Source organism: Triturus cristatus, chromosome 6 (genome assembly GCF_964204655.1).
Source record: "Triturus cristatus chromosome 6, aTriCri1.1, whole genome shotgun sequence".
Taxonomy (NCBI): domain Eukaryota; kingdom Metazoa; phylum Chordata; class Amphibia; order Caudata; family Salamandridae; genus Triturus; species Triturus cristatus.
Window position 1 is genome coordinate 1,524,071,861 of NC_140589.1, and position 15,117 is coordinate 1,524,086,977.

Here is a 15,117-nt window from a genome sequence, read left to right on the forward strand (position 1 = left end):
TTTAAAAAGATGATGGGAAAAATGAATATTAAATGAGAGGTAAACATTGCTCATTCATTATTTACTACTCCTAGCAAGGAGCACCCCATAATGCTCTAGGAAAATTCAAAACAATTGAGATCAATATTAAGTAATGATGTCCACAGGAAATATGTCACAATACAATATACAGACAGACAATTTGTGCTCAACATATTACACTAAACAAACATATACAGACAATATACAGTGTAAACAAAAACAATGGCGAAAGGTCTTAAGTTCAATTAAGTAGGCCACACAAGATGCAACCTATTACAACCAATGTGTTTATTTAGTGTAATATGTTGTGCACAAATTGTTTGTCTATATATTATATTGTGACATATGTTTTGTGGAAAATGATTACTTGATAATAATCTGAATAGTTTTGAATTTTCCTGTGGGCATTGTTTTGATTTGTATTGTAAATTTGTGATACATATGTACATTATTGCCTGGAACCGCTGTGGCGTCTACATGATTTGACTGCCACTTGTTCTGAATCAGTAGGGCTACCGCTGTTGTGGCTAACCATAATGCTCTAGGGCTTTTTGAAAAACACACTTTCTTGCTAGTGTGTCTCTAGAAAAGGAGAAGCACCATTAAACATATTTTTTAACATGGTGGGGGGGGGGCAGCAGCGAGTGGAGCAGCCCCCCAGCAATATATTAAAAAAACAGTAAGTCTCATGTGTCATTAAATCCATGACTCCACGAGAGCATTCTGTATTTTTTAAAAGAAGATGTTTAATAGCTCAAGCTGTATGCTCTTCATCTGGAGTATGAGGCCCTCTAGTGGTTGGTTCTATGGTTGTAATTTGTGCCTTGAAAAATTTTAAAAGAAAAAGACACGACATATTAATTTTTTTTTTCTGTTATAGGGGTTTTATTCAAAATATTTTATGACAATCACTTTTATTAAACATTTCCATGTCGGAATTTATTAAAAATACATTTTATTATAGTTATCCAGTATTAGGGGTGTCTTTCATAGATTCACATGCCTGAATCATTCCCCGTCGTCGAGACGGGAGCCTCCGGTACATAGAAAAGTAATGTCCTATAGACATACATAGAGAAAAATAGGCCTAAGGGCCTCCCCTTAGTAGCCTATCCTTGTCCTTATGTAAAAAGGACCAAACTCTTAGAGCCAGCCAATCAGCTATCACCTCCCTCTAGAACCTTCCTGACAGGAGCCTCAGTCCCTCAGATTTTCTACCGCACGTTGTGCTAGGGAGTCTCCAGCCTGAGTTCTCCTCAGGATCTCTTCAATACCAACTTGTTCACTTTTAAAAGTGAGTTCTTTCTTCAAGAACTTGAACAGGATTACTTCAAGGCACTTATCACTGCAGTAAGTGATTTATTTCTTCAAAATTCTGGCATGTCTGAATCCCAGAAGAAAGCCCTTTTCAGGGCCTGCTCTTCATGTGGGAAGAAAAGGCTACATGTGGATGACAAGCATGACCTCTGCCTATATTGCCTTTATCCTGACCACATACCTAAAGACTGTAAGATATGTAGGTCTTTCCCTCACAAGACCTTGAGGGACAGAGAGGGTCGCCTGCTCATCTGGCTGGACAGGCTTAAGGAGAGGGAAAATATGGTATCCTCAGAGGGAAGCTTTTCAAGGACCTCTGAAGTCTCCCTGAAGAGGCCAAGAGTGGCGTCCCCTGGCCCCTCAGACACTCCTCCTATGAAGGCACAAAAGAAGTCTTCAGAGGCAAGATCGACAAAATCTTCAGTGTCTGAAAAGGATTCTCAGGCTTTTAAGAAGCCTACCCAGTCATCCAGCAAACTTGCGACATCCTCCTCAGCGCAAAAAAGAGTTGTGGCGCCAGTTTATGTCTCTACAGCGACGACGACTGTGTCAACGACGACAGCGTCGTCGGTCTTCTCGTCGACGACGACCACTCCTTCATCGTCGTCAGCAGGTAAACCTATTCCATCTATAATACTGCTGAAGCCGTCGTCGACGTCCAAAAGTTCGTCGACGACGAAGATTGCCCCGTCGACGACGACATCATCGATGAAGAGCCCCCCGTCGACGGGAGTGTTGACGACGAAGACGTCGACGACGAAGACGTCGACGAGGAATGAATCGTTGACAAGCGCATCGTCGACGAGCGCATCGTCGACGAAGAAAATATCGTTTACGGAGGCACCGTCGACGAAGGTCATGCCGTCGACGAGGGTACCGTCGACGGAGGGATCGTCGTCGACATCACCAATGACGACGGCAGGGGCTCCTGCAAAAGGTTCTGTGTCTGGCAAACTGACCAAGAAGCAGATTACACCAGAAACAACGTCACCAAGTAGAGTGCAAACTCATTTGCCTACGGAGATTCTCCAGAGTGAGGAATCTGAAGAAGAACTCCTGGATCAGGCTACTTCCCCTTCAGACCTTCACGTGAAATGTCAGAGCACGGACGAAGAACAGGAGGAGATGAGCTACCAGTAACACTCTTTCCGAGCTCAGGTTCGCACGGAGGTCACCCCGATGGTATGCCTTCCCGTTTCAATTGTAAATGACCTTAAATACCTTATCCAGGACTACAAACAGCGTTTCCCGGAATCACCGGCAACTGAGACAGGTGGCCCGACGCCTACTACAAATACACCAGCGGCAGCCCCAAAACAGACACGGCCAACTACTCAGGTCCGCCATGAGAAAGTGCCACCTCAGGTGATAGAGTCATCAGATGAGGAGGCTGAAGAAATGGAAGAGGGGGAAGTCCAAGAAGACCACACGGATCACGATGAGGAGGAAGAGTATGTGGCATCTTCCCCAGCCTCACCCCAACCACGCCAAGCAGATTCACCGCCAGTGGACATTGGCGGTTTCCATAGAATAGTGGAAAGAGCAGCAAAGCGATTTCATATGGTGATGGAATCGACTGAGACCGAGTGCTTCTTACATGACTTCAAGGAGCAAACAAAGAAGACAACGAAGTCGATCCCAATAATAGACTTTCTCTGGGACCAGGGAAAGAAACTGATGCTGACGCCGGCCTTTGTACCTGCGGTTGTTCCACGCCTGGATAAAAAATACAAGGCTCCAACCACAGCGCCAGCTTGCCTTAATGGGCACCCGAAACCGGATTCGGTCGTAACCCAGGCTGTCCTCTGTCAGCCCCACCGGACAGGGAAGGCAGGAAGTTGGACACAATCGGTAAAAGGTTTACTGCGACATCGGCCATGACCATCAAGGTGGCCAACTCCATAGCCCTGTTAGGGCGTTATAACCGCCAGCTTTGGGAAGATATAGCCCCATATATAGCGGAACTGCCAGACACAGTTCAGGAGGAGGTCAAGGCACTGCTTACGGAGGGTCAAACCTCGGCAGCTGAGATCATTGATTGTGCCATAGATGTAGCCATGACGGGCTTTCGACAACTAGCTGGGGCAGCAGTCCTGCGCCGTCAGGGATGGCTTAAGGCAACATCATTCAGGCAAGAGGTGCAGACGAAGGTGCTGGACATGCCCTTCGACGGCCAACACCTTTTCGGGGACAAGATTGACGAGGCGCTCCAAGCGATCAAGAAAGACACTGATACTGCTAGAGCACTTGGTACTTTGCAGGCAAGGAGTCAGTCCTTTCGAGGCAACAAATCCAGGGGCCAGTCCTCCTACAGGGGATTCTATCAAAATAGGTCCTCGTATTCCTACCAAAATAAATCCCAGTACCAACAGAAGCAGCAACAAGGTCGTCAGACTTCTTATGGCAGATCAAACTTCAGGGGCAAAAACCAGAAGAGGGGCACTGGCGGACGCCAGTGACCAATTACTCCAGCCAGTCCAGCAACTATATCCCTCCTTAAAGATTGGAGGAAAATTGACCCATTTCCTAGAAAATTGGCATCTCATCACCACAGATCGCTGGGTACTCCAATTAATAAGATTCGGCCATTCCCTGGAATTCACCACCATCCCACCTGCAACCCCTCCCCGCAGGCTTCCGCACAAACATCTACGACTGCTGCTCCAAGAAATATCTGTGATGTTGAAGAAAGGAGCGATCGAGCGAGTTCCATCGTCTCAAAGAGGGAAAAGATTCTATTCCCGCTTCTTTCTTATACGCAAGAAGGAGAAAAAGTGGAGGCCCATACTAGACCTCAGGGCACTCAACTCTTTCCTGAAGAGTCAGTCGTTCAGGATGGTGACGATCCAAGAAATACTAGGCATTCTAGAAAAAGGAGATTTTATGACATCTTTGGATCTCCAGGATGCCTACTACCACATCCCGATACTCAAGGGGCACAGAAAATTCCTGAGATTCGAGGTGGCAGGACAGCACTACCAATTCAAAGTCCTACCGTTTGGCCTCAAATCCGCACCGCGGATTTTCACCAAGTGCCTTTCACCTGTGGCAGCTTTCCTGCATCAAATGGGTCACCAAGTCTTCCCCTACCTCGACGACTGGCTGGTAAAGGCACCTTCAGCTGCAGGCGCGACCGAATCCTCCAACGCCTGCACCAATCTTTTTCAACACCTAGGATTGACTCTCAATCACGAGAAATCCTGCATGTCCCCAACATGAAACATCACCTTCCTCGGGGCGACCTTGAACACGGAATGCGCAAGGGCATTTCCTTCAAAGGAAAGGAAAAACAAAATAATATCTCTGGCCACAGCTGTGGCATCAAAGAAGTCCCTAAGAGTTCGAACCTACAAATCACTCCTAGGAATGATGTCTTCTTGTATACTCCTCATCCCTCACTGCAGACTCAGGATGCGTCCATTGCAAGAAGCCCTCACGAACCAATGGACACAGAGTACAGGTTCGTTCGAAGACATTGTGAAGATAACACCGCAAATATCCAAGAGCCTGGAATGGTGGAGAAATCACAAGAATTTGTCTATAGGACTGCCATTCCTACTTCCAGCAGCACCTCTGGTGATCACCACCGATGCATCCCTGGAAGGCTGGGGAGCCGTCCTACAGGACCTCCAAGTAAGCGGCAAATGGACAAATCAGGAGAAGCAACTCCATATCAATCTTCTGGAACTGAGGGCTGTGTATCGGGCGCTACAAGCCTTTTTACCACGCATCCAGAACTCCCAGTTGCTCGTCAGAACGGACAACACCACGACGATGCACTATCTCAACAAACAGGGAGGAACGCGTTCGCTCACTCTATCACGCGAATCGCAAAAGGTCTGGAACTGGCTTGTACTCCATGGGATCACGCTCAGGGTGGACTATGTCCCGGGCAAGGACAACACCATTGCGGACGCCCTAAGCAGACAGAAATCCCTCTCCCACGAATGGGAGCTCGACAAGAGTACGCTGGATCACATATTCTCAGAATGGGGAGTCCCAGGAATCGACCTGTTTGCCACCAAGGAGAACGCCAAATGCCCAAACTACGCAAGCTGGCGTCCCCAACCAAGGTCACTCGGAAATGCTTTTTCCATAGGTTGGTGCAGCGTATTTGCGTACGCTTTTCCACCGTTTCCGATGATTTCCAGGGTTCTCAGGAAGATGAAGGCGGAGCCCTGTACCCTGATCCTAATTGCCCCGTTCTGGCCGAGGCAGCACTGGTTCTCGGATCTTCATCGGATCTTCATCGCCTCTCCATCAGGACACCGATTCGTCTGAAGCAGCACCCGAACCTGCTGACAATGTCCAACGGGCAGGTGCAATACCCGAACCTGCAATCGCTCAGGTTATCGGCCTGGCTCCTGAGCACAGAGAGTTCTGTCATTTAAACATCCCGCAGGAATGCAGGGACATGCTGGCAAAAGCAAGAGCGGACAGTACCAACAAAACGTAATGGTAATATGTGTATTATCTAAAATGACTATATGGCATGATTACATCAGAAATGTGCATAATGTATTGCTGACTACTCTGATTCAGGCATGTGAATCTATGAAAGACACCCCTAATACTGGATAAGAAACGCGTTACTTACCTGTAACAGCAGTTATCCAGTATTGGTGTCTTTCATAGATTCACATGCAACCCTCCCGCCTCCCCTGGAAGGACTCACGTCTCTCTCTAACTGTATTACGCCTACCTAGCTTGGTGCGTACGAAAATCTGAGGGACTGAGGCTCCTGTCAGGAAGGTTCTAGAGGGAGGTGATAGCTGATTGGCTGGCTCTAAGAGTTTGGTCCTTTTTACATAAGGACAAGGATAGGCTACTAAGGGGAGGCCCTTAGGCCTATTTTTCTCTATGTATGTCTATAGGACATTACTTTTCTATGTACCGGAGGCTCCCGTCTCGACGACGGGGAATGATTCAGGCATGTGAATCTATGAAAGACACCAATACTGGATAACTGCTGTTACAGGTAAGTAACGCGTTTCTTATTGGTGACTTTTTGACAAAGCCAGTATGTCTGCCGTACTAAAAATGACACCATTTATATTGTTACACATAGCTGTGCACACCAGTGGGATGTTGGATGGAGGGTCTGCCCAAAGCCCTTGTTCAGCAGGAGGTTGAGCTTCGGCTGTGCACAGCAGTGAGGGCACATCGGTCGGTTGGGGGGTTGGGCTCAGGGCCTGGCCATTGATAATCACGGGGGTTGATATCATACTTTACGTTAAGAAAAACATAGAAATTCTTTGAAAAAAACATATACGTGATGCTATAGTTAGTTATGGTAATAATATCTTACTTTGCATTAAAAAAACTGACATTTACTGAGAAAACCAAAAGTTAAAGGGACTCTATAGTTAGGTGAAAATGTCAGTTAAAACATACCTTTTTGAACGAAAAAAACACTGAAAAACACCAGCTATAGTTCTCTCAGTTAGCTAAAACTCATGCCCTAAAGTAACGTTAACAAGTGCCCTTGCCATGCACAGTGTCATCAATTATGCCATTCCAGATGTTGCAGTGATGTTATCAATGATGTAGTAGAGCATGTCGTGATTGTTGTAATATGTGAGGTAAATAGCAGTGCATATTGAGGGTGATAGTTGTAGCTAATTTAGGGCATGTAATAGTAAATTACTTTGAATAATCAATTAATCTTCAAAAAATGTTGAATCCCTGCAACTATTAAATGCATTGTATGTTTACATTTCAGATAACAACCTGGGAAGCTGCTTGAATACATACCTTCAGTTTCAATCACCCACTTTCTTAATTTTATGAAGACATGGATCTTTGAGAGACAATTGCAAGCTATTCAAGCAAAATGATTAACAGAGAACAGTTCGTTCACAATGCAAGGGCTGCTCTCGTCTATGAGGAGAGACATTATTGGCCTTCATTGGTAAAATGCAAGTTAAATGAGAGATCATTGAAAGAATTACAGAGTGGCTGGAACTGTTAAAGCAGATTGACCTACAGGTAACTTTTGTCAAGGTATTTTGCTGAGCATTGAAATATTATCCAGGAAACTGAATTGTAGATATTTGGTTAAAAGTATGTCTCCCAATTCCTCTTTTTATTTCATACTCTTTCTCTCTGTCCTTGCCCCTAAACTCAATTTATTTTCTCCTTGTAAACAATGCTCTCTCTTTGCCAACATTTGTAGGGTAGGAAGATGTGGGCGCCATATTAAATGTGCTAATACCCATTAGATATTTATCTTTTTATAGAAAAGACTAAAGATAATATTGTGTTTTCCTCATCATGACCCTCTGTTCTCTAAACATCAGTCTTTTATATTTATGTCAGCTTTATCACAAATTTGGTAACTGAAAACGATGCTGCTTATGCTGGGATATATAAAGTTTTGTTGCATGACCTACCCTTGCCTCTGCTGGGAAAGGGCCACTACAACGCGGCCGTTTCCACGCATAACTTAACCACGCATGCATTACAACGCATGCGTGGTTACAACAAATGGCCTTTACCACGCATACCTTTACTACGAGATACGTAGTAAAGACATGTGTGTTAAAGGCTAAAAATAAAAAAGGGGGCTTGGGGGGGGGGTCTCCCCCCCACCCAAAAAAGCGTGAAAATACAGGGGGCTTGGGGTTCCCCCCCCCAAAAAAAACACACCCGTTGAAGTTTCTATGTGGAGGCAATCGGGAGGCAATCGGCGTTGTTAAAGGAAACGGAAAGATACCTCAGTTTCCTCTTAATGACGTGCGACGTCAACACGGAAGATGATTGAGAAGTGATGACGTGGAGAGGTAAGAGAAATTTTAGATTTAAAAAAAACACAAAAAAAGGGGTCCGATATTAGGGTTAAGGGCAGTGGAGGGGTATTTGTAAGAAGGGGTAGGGGTGGGGGAATAACCTTTACCAAGAGAATGCCCTTACCATGCATGAATTTACAACGAAAATCGTTGTAAAAGTATGCGTAGTAAAGGAATATTCGCGGTAAAGGTTATGCATGGGAAATGCATTTGCGTGGTAAAGGCATGCGTTGCAACGGAACGCGTTGTAACATCATACAACCGCCTCTGCTGGGTACACCCAGCTTATAACCAACAACTTCCACCTACATCACATACATGCCAATTTTTTAGATCTGATCTTTACATTTTCATCATTGGTTGCTACCTTGCCTGTTGCCCTACATTGCCTTTTCTTCTTTTACTGCATCCAGCGTTTTTTTTTGCACAGAGCTTGATTATTTAAAGATGTTTCTGCATCAACAGTACAAGTATTGCACAGTAACTTGGGGACATATGCCATTTTTAGACCATACCTACACAGTGTTTTAGTGTTGTGACGTGCATGCCTAAAATAGGGTACATTACCTCTTTTCGTCAGCAATAAAATAGAACCTTCTAATTTTCTGAATGCAAACCCTTTTTGAAGAAGATAAAAATAAGCCAGTTGGTTTCATAATGAAGCTGATGGGTTATGTCCCACGTACAATGCCACCGTGGCAACACCTCTACAGATCATGTTTCTATTATTTACTGGTAATCACATTACTCCTTAATCCTACTGTTGCTTATCTCCATTATGCAATGAGGCCCCTCCCTGTGCCTCGTAGACACCCCCGACCAATATAAAAAGGCACTGCCAAGTCCATAATACCTGTATGTACCAAGCCACCCTAGACACAGTTGGCCGAGCTACCGGGAGGGAGAGAGGGCCGTAATGGAGATACGTGAGAGTAGAACTAGGAGTAACGTGATTACCAGTAAGTAAATGAAACATTACATCCACGTCCCGCTTGCTTATCTCCATTACGCAATGAGAGATACCAAGCCAAGGAAAAACCAGGCCAACTGTCCAAGCATCAACCCAGAGCATCACAACAAGACGCCCAATTGAAGGGCAAAGAAACAGGAAAGACAGGCTAGCCCCGACACAGCGGACCAAAACCCAGAGGTATGCCCGGCCCCAAACCCGGGAAAAAAGAAGACCCCCAAGACAAAAAGCTGAGGACCCCTGAGCCTGCAAGCCGACACACACTCAACCTGAAACCAAAAGGAAGAAAACAAGCAGAGCCAGAAAGCACAACTCCCACCGATGGAAGAAACAACGGGAAACACTGGAGAGTCCACAGAACCAGAGGAAAATCCCCAAGAGGAACACATCTACTGAGAGAAGGATCACCCAAAAAAGGACCGGCAGACCCGACCCAGACCGACTAACAGACCCCAGAAAGAGGACTGCAAAGCCCCAAAGGCCAGCTGGAGTGCCAGAGGCAGAGAAACGGAAAGGAACTACTCGCACATGAGTACACCAAGCCTCAACCAACAGCACAAGAAGACCAGGCAGACCCCCAAAGGGCGCTTGCACGGAAGAGGGGACCAAAGCCGAGAGACCAAGGCACCGGTAGCCAACAAACCTCCGACTGCAAGACGCCAACCCGGGAAACACCTGAGAGGGCACCAGGAAAAAAAGAAGCCACAGGGCCACAGTCGCCAACGGAACCTGAGACTCCAGACCCACCACCAACTTCACCAACAGGGGGGCCAAAGGAACAGGACAGGCTGGAGGCACCAGAGAAACCAGACACCCATCCCACTGAACCAGAACCCTAGAACAAGGCCAACAGAGGGAAGTCACCAAGAGGCCCGCAGGCCAAGGAAACCACAGGGCAACTGCCCCCAAACCAACACTCGCCAACATCCACAAACCTAATCAGGGAACAGTGGAAAGGAGGCGCCTGAACAGCCCCTAGGGCAACCCATACCCAGGCGACCACAGGAAACGGTCTGCACAACAGGAACCAGAAAAGGCCCAGACAGTACAGCAGAAAGGCAAGCCCCCAGTAGGACGACCGACGGCAACCAACGAGCCTCAGGACAGGCACTCACTGGCCAACCCAGACCAGGAGCACTGGCTGAGGGACCCGCAGCACGGTTGAAAACAGACACCAACCCCACCCAGGCTGAAACCGCCCCACAGAAGGAAGTGGAATGAGGAACTGCAACCAAGCCAGATCACCCGTGAAACCAAACAACTGGATACCAAACATCCAGGCACCCCCAAGGATGAGGAAAAAAAGGAACAAGGGACAGCCACAAATGCCCACCAGCAGCAAAAGGAACCAGCAGGCCAGGACAGCAGAGGAGGCCACCGCCGGTGCCCCATGGACCAAAAGAAGCTGTGGCAACAAGAGGGGCCAAAAAGGAACCAAGCAGAACGCACAGGGTCACAGCGCCGTCCCCAACCACCCAGAAACGGGAGAAGCAGGAGCCGGAGATTACTGCCGTACCATGGAACCAAAGAGGGAGAAGCCCAAACCGGACCACAGAAAGCCACAAAATACAGGCCAGGGGAGCAGAGGAAGCTGCGAAGCCTACAGCACCCGGCAGTCCCAGACGGACTCCCAACCAGGAATGAACCAGGCTCGATGCTGCTGAACTTCTGAGAACAGACGAGAGCAGCTGCATTCAGGGTCGTATGACCGTGGGACACAGAAACCCCCTACAAGAACTTCAGATGCAACACCCAGGAAGACCACAGGACGGGACAACAGCACATGGGAAACCAGCTCATACGCCCCACTGGCACAGCAAGGCAGACCAGGCCAAAACAAGAGTCAGCAAATGACCAACAAGCCACCACTCGCCAGCAAACCACCAGAATAGCAGGCAAAGAGCTCCAGTACACAAAGCAGCCAACAGGCAGAATAAATACAGAATAACCAGACAGGAAGAAGCAACAACGGCACCCCACCAAACCGCGCGCAGGGGAAGCCGAAGACAAAGACCACCACCATACCCAGAGAGGCCCCCAGAGTGGCAAGCAACTGCCCAAACAGACACTGATGCCGCAAACAGGGACCCCTCCCCAAAGGCACCCACCGCTGAATCCATCACAGGCACCCCGCAGCATGGGGGACGTCCCCAGAAAAAGCAGCATCAGGTCTGCAAGCAGAGCACCGCAGGCGCAGAGGCAGGACACAGAGAAAACCGACAGCCAAAGGAAAAAGGATAGGCCACAGATCAGGAAACAACCCAACCACAACCAAAAAATATAGCACAGCTATACCCAAAACACGAAAGGGCATCCAAACCAGAGGGACAGAGTCACCAACAGCAAGAAAAAATGCATCTCCCTCCGGCAACCCCCACCTCAGACGTTGAGAGGCCTAGCAACCCCACAACAAGCGAAACAGAAGTGCCAAAAAGCCAGCAGCACTAGCACCGAGTGTCCCATCCAGCCACAGCGACAGCCAGAGCACAGCTCTGAAGCAAAGCGACAAGCCCAGGAACAGCCATAGGCTAAAGAGACACCAGAACCCATGAACCTGTGCACAGCCAAACCCGCACCTTGACCAGAGCACCGCTACCAACAATGCCAGGTGACAAGCACCCACAAGGAAGAAATGCACCGAAACCCAGAAGAACGAGCCAGGCAGCCCAGGAAATGCCACAGACAAGGGAGATCCGGCAAAACTCAAGGATAAACGCAGCACATGGAGTTAGCGCTAGGCACCAAAGTGGCCACAAGGACCAGAGGACCACAAACCAGCATAGGAGCAGACCTGCAAAAACCCTGTGGCAGGACTGGGAGCCCCCGCACGAATGCCAAGCCCAAGCGGGAGACAGGCACCAGACCCAGTAGAGGGCCGCATGAGGGTCCACCCATGACAGACACAACAGCACATCAAGAAAAAAAGGTGCCAACATCCAGCGGACCAAGAACCCCAGAAGCACACCCAGGCCAGAGAAGGCACCACCGGCCAAAAGAGACCAGAGCAAAGAAGAACGCATGAGACTGCTGCACCGCTAACAGCCAACAAACACGCACTACACCAGCACTCTAAAAGGAAACAAGCCGGCGGCATCCACAAACTCTCTCCACGGAACACCACGGAGAGAGAAACCGGCCCCAGTGCTCTACCGGAGAAAAGCACAGCAGACCTCCGGCCAGAAGAACCAAACCAGCACAAACCAGGAAAAAACCCGCCGCTCCATGACCAGGCACCACACCCCATTTGGGCCACAGGAGAAACACGACAGCACCCCTGGCCACACAACGAAAGGAAAGAGGCAACCACCCCATGTGCCCTGACAGGAACCCAACAGCTCGAGAGACACCAAATCCTAACATCCATCCCCCCCGCCTCATCCGCAGGAACAAAGAGGCGTGATTTAGGGCAACAAGGGCACACCATGCGAACAACGAACTCGCACCAGTACTGCATGCACAGCAATGCGGAGGCCGCGCCATGTGCTGCATCAGAGCCATCAAACGTTGCCTGCCGACCAGCAGAGGGCCGCTGCCACACAGACATACATACTCACTGGCTGTAGAAATACCCAGCAATCTCCAGCTGGCAGAAACCAGCTCCAGCAACAGGCCACACCCACCCTGACCGGAGTAAGGCACCGCCGAACCCCGGCCGGGGAGAAACACCACGTAGATATATACACTCACCGGCCAGAGAAATGCACAGCAAACCTCTGGCTGATGGAAACCAGCCCCGGCAACAGGCCACGCCCACCTGACCAGAGGAAGGCACCACTGACCTCCGGCCAGGGAGAAAAAACAGGCAAGTGTAAAAGAGGATGACCCAGTAGGAACAATAGAGTCCCTGCACATGTCCACAAGACGGCCGGAGGCAAGCCTTGTAGACGTCCAGCCCGGCAAGAAAAGGGAACGAGGAAGGGGCCCCACGCTCACATCCAGACACCCTCCCCCACCTTACCTGAAGGTCAGTGGCCCCCGAAGCACTCCTCAAGAAGGAAAAGCTAGGACAGAAGACTGCAGAAGCTGGACCCCACGACGGCCGGCACCACACGGCAGGAAACCAAGCCGTTAGGAATACTGGAGCACACAGAAAGCACATGCCCAACCCAGAAGAAACACAAGCATAGCAGCAGGAAGCCACACACCACCCAGTGTGGCAGAAAGGCAGCAACTGACACCGCCAATCAAACAAACTTTTGCTGAAGTGAGTGCGCCGCACCCACCCTACTGTGTCTACAGACACAAAAGAACAGGTATTGTGGAGGGGCGGTGCCTTCTTATATTGGTAGGGGGTGTGTCTACAAGGCACAGGATCCTCATTGCGTAATGGAGATAAGTGAGAGGGATGTGGAGGTAATGCCCTTTACACGGCACACACGTCGACAGCAAACCGCATGTGTGACGATAAACAAAATTTGATCCCTCACCAAACAAGGTAGGTACCTTTGTCCAAATAGGGACCCTTGCTTCTAGTCAGGGTAAGGGGGAAACACACTCTAAATAACCCCTGCTCACCCCCTTGGTAGCTTGGCACAAGCAGACAGGCTTATCCCAAAGGCAATGTGTACAGTATTTGTACCAACACTCAGTAACACAGTGAAAACACCACAAATGAACACCACACCAGTTTAGAAAAATAAAATATCTTTATCTAAATACAAGACCAAAACGACATCCCTCGACATCCCTCAATGCTTCGATTCTTGCAGCTATGACAGGCGCTGCAACGTTTTTTGCAGCGGCGTGGAGATGGGTGGAAATTATTCTCGCGCCGTGAACATGCGTCGTAAAAACAGCCGCAAAAGAGCGATGCATCGGTTTCTGTAGTCCTTTGAGTTTCTTCTCTCTTCCAGCTCCCAAACAGCAGCAACAACCTCCAGAGGCCCAAAACTGGCACAGGAACCTCAAAGCAAAGAAGAACTCACGACAGCAGAGTTCAGGGGAGCTGGGGGTGAAGTCTTTGTGTCCCTGAGACTTGTGAACAGGAGGCCAGCTCACTTCAGGCCATTGGAGATCTCCTTCAAGCAGGGGACACAGCAAAGTCCTTCTCCTTTCCTTGGCAGAACCAGCAACTGCAGGCCAACCCCAGACACACAGCAAGGTCAGTACTTCTCCTCAGTCTCTCCAGCTCTTCTCCCTGGCAAAGGTTCCTCCTGAATTCCAGGAATGATCTAAAGTTCAGGGGTTTTAGGTCTTATACTTATACCCCAAAATGTCTTTGTTCTCTTTGTGCAAGGGGCTCTGAGCTCAGTACAAACCAGTTCTGGGGGCACTCTGCCAGTGCACTACAACATCCTTTGTTAGTGTGGACCTTGGTCCCAGACACACCACAGGGGGGCGGAGCCAGCATTGTGGAAGGCAGGCACAGCCCTATTCAGGTACAGGTGCTACTCCTCCCACAACTCCAAATGCAGATCAGGCCTATTCAACCTAGTGCTGACTCATTCAGAAAAGGCAGGTAACACATCAACCCCCACCCCTCCTCCCCCCACCGGTGGCTGTCTGAGAGAATGCACCTCTCCAGCCCCTGTCACTCCAAAACCAGACAGTCAATACACAAACAGGCAGAGGCACACAGAATGGTTAAACAAGAAAATGCCTACTTTCTAAAAGTGGCATTTTCAAACACACAATTTAAAAACCATCTTTAGTAAAATATGTGTTATTAAATACTGATTTCAGAGAGCCTAAACTTAATTTTTAAATCTTAACCATATGGGAAGATATGCTTGTAAAATGTTACAAAGTATTCCCCGTTCTGTCCTATGGGGCAAGATAGCCTTTTAATAGTGAAAAACGAAAGTGGCTGTATTTCACTATCAGGACATGTCACACAAACCAGTACATATCCTACCTTTCACATACACTGCACCCTGCCCACAGGGGTACCTTGGGCCTACCTTAGGGGTGACTGACATGTAAGAAAAGGGAAGGTTAGGGCCTGGCAAGTGGGTGCACTTGCCAAGTCGACATGGCAGTTAACAATTGCGCACAGACACTGCAGTGGCAGGTCTGAGTTAC

The 15,117-nt window shown here is 48.6% G+C and overlaps 1 protein-coding gene across 3 annotated transcripts in view; it reads left to right on the forward strand.

Annotated features, from left to right (window-relative positions):
- The window catches only part of ANKEF1 (ankyrin repeat and EF-hand domain containing 1), a 250,905-nt gene that overhangs the window by 45,204 nt on the left and 190,584 nt on the right, over positions 1 to 15,117 (forward strand). For 2 of the 3 annotated variants that reach the window (XM_085612664.1, XM_085612663.1), the window contains one exon: positions 7,061 to 7,326. The gene's annotated coding sequence lies outside the window, so the exon portion shown is untranslated. Of the gene's footprint in view, positions 1 to 7,060; positions 7,327 to 13,949; positions 14,198 to 15,117 lie in introns of all 3 variants that reach the window. The other variant, XM_085612665.1, reaches the window with a different exon arrangement.